Source organism: Bidens hawaiensis, unplaced genomic scaffold, assembly GCF_021521415.1.
Source record: "Bidens hawaiensis isolate Kalapana, Puna unplaced genomic scaffold, B.hawaiensis_p1.1 tig00076817_1, whole genome shotgun sequence".
NCBI classification, from domain to species: domain Eukaryota; kingdom Viridiplantae; phylum Streptophyta; class Magnoliopsida; order Asterales; family Asteraceae; genus Bidens; species Bidens hawaiensis.
The window spans coordinates 19,260-21,709 of record NW_027506721.1 but is presented as its reverse complement, the minus strand read 5'-3'; the positions used below and the strand labels follow the sequence as shown (position 1 = coordinate 21,709).

The window sequence follows — 2,450 nt, the reverse complement described above, 5'->3', positions numbered from 1 at the left end:
TCAACATGTATAATGCACAATTTTAACCTGATTAAAGCATTCTCAGCCCGTCTCTCATTCTCATCTCTATAATCACACTTAAAAACATTGCATTCTGCTCTCCAGTTCAACTAAATATTACTTTTTTATACATTTATTCTTCCTCTCCTCAACCACTTTTAACACTATCCTATAATTTACAAAATCATCTCACAAAATTTAAAAAGATAGGTTGGAAATAATCTTATAAACTACTATTATTTAAGAATGCCTGTCCCAAACCGATTTGGATGACACCGGTCAAAAACCAATCCTCTAATTTAAAATCAGGTTTTTTTTTTTAATATTCTTTTAACCCCAGATCTATCCGGAAAATATCTGTTAAAACAAAATATATCCATATTAAAAATAGGTTCTGTACCGAATCAAATTATTTTCTGGGGCGACCGGGTTTTAAAATCCAAACCTGTTTTAAAGCTGATTAGCTTAGCTGTTTTATTATGCACCCCTAAACTATTATACCATCAACATAAGATTTTGCCATGCTGCTTAGTCCACATCGTACCGTTAACTGAATTCAATTGTATACAAATACATTAATCACGATCTTAAGAGAAATAAACTTTCATTTTTTAAATAATGGCCACTGCTTATTATACTCACATCCAAATATGGCTGTTTCTAACATCATCATCCTTTGTGGTTTACTTGACAAAACAGCTGAAATGTAAAATACAAATTGCTTATTTGATTGTACAAAAAGCAACTTCATGCGTACTTGATTCGGGTATACAAAAAGCAACGTTACGTCAAATAACGATTCACGCTTTTTTAATCAACAATCCAATATATTTCCATACAGGCAGGCAGGCATGCATGCTCCAAACGCTTGATATTTAAATCAACACATTCATTTTCCAATCAAACAAAGTTCAGCAAAAAGGTTTAAAGCAAAAGAAAAGAACAGTTGCAGATTCAACTCAACACTTAAGATTCAATCTCTGGATTACAATTCTCACAAAACTAGTTCCAAAATAAGCAAATGCTTATTCTATTATAAGCTCATACAAAAACTTAAGATTTTTCAGATTTGAATTACATATTGTGTTTCCAACCCACGCGGAACCAACCCTAAGAACAAACTTACGTTTCAGAAACAACACTTGAAATTTGGTCAGTGCACACTTACATTTCAACAAGCAGAACTCGACCCACTCGCTTCATTATCCAAAAAACGAACCACAACCACCGTAATATTATCAGCACTACCTCGTTCTGAAGCCTCCTGCATTAACCTTTTTGACGCTTCTTCCGGGCTCTGAATCGGTTTCACCATTGCAACCGCCTCATCATTACTAACCACGTCCCATAAACCGTCACTTGCCAAAATTAAAAACTCAAGCGAGTTATCAACTTTTTCCTCTTGGATCTCAGGATCCGCCACAACATACTGTTTCAACAACTTATCACCAAACGCACGCGACACCGCAAGCACGCCACCCACCCTCCAAGTCCCCGCCCACATCACAAACCCGCCTGCATCCTCGATCCGTTGCCGTTCATCGCTCTGATCCGGCTTATGGTCACGAGACACAGCAAAAGCTTTACCACCTCGGGAAATAACCGCGCGTGAGTCACCAACGTTTGCAACCAACAACCGGTCACCAACTAGGATGGCGGTTGAGGCAGTTGACCCAGCATCTCGGTTTTGATTATTCTCGGATTTTAGAAACTCCGTGTCTGTGTGACTGTACGCGTCGGATATGGCAGCTTTTGTATCGGATATGAACTTTGGGTGTTTGATGAGATTATTAAACAAATGGTGTTTAACGTATTCTGCAGCGCGTGCACCCCCATGACCATCGAATACTCCAAACAGACCGATTGTTTCACCATCTACAGAATCGATTCTGGCTTCATAGAAATCTTCCATTGAAGATCTTTTACCCGGTGAGCTTGCAAACCCGTAGCTGAACTTCAAATCTTCACTCACACCGCCTCCACTATCGGGGGATTCACCATTGGATTGACCCGGGATTATTGATGATAATGAATCCAGGTAACCCATATTCAACCCAAATTTCCTGTAAAAAAATTAAAACCATTAATTGTAAGATATAATAAGTTTAGATTCAAAATTGAAACCAAACTAGTTTCACAGACTTCCAATTCCTGATTAATGATAATCGATATTTAAACATAAACTACCAAAAATTGAAGCAAATTTCATATTTGCTTAACAATTTCAACAAAAAATCAGTCAAGATCAAACTTCATATTCTCTTTGCAATTTTAAGATCAAAATTCCATATTAATCTATCGCTTTATTTTAAAAAAAAAATAAAATAAAAGGGGTATAGTATTCCTAGAGAGAAATTTGCAAGTGAAAATCAGGTATATGCAAGCGAATCAAATTAAAACGACAAATCAACAACAATACGACTGCGATTACTTTCCGTACACCAACAAAA

General features: G+C 36.6%; 1 pseudogene; it reads right to left on the bottom strand.

Moving 5' to 3' along the window:
* Positions 1-1,093: 1,093 nt before the first annotated feature.
* Positions 1,094-2,061, bottom strand: LOC143618455 (putative protein phosphatase 2C 59 pseudogene; annotated as a pseudogene).
* Positions 2,062-2,450: the final 389 nt, after the last annotated feature.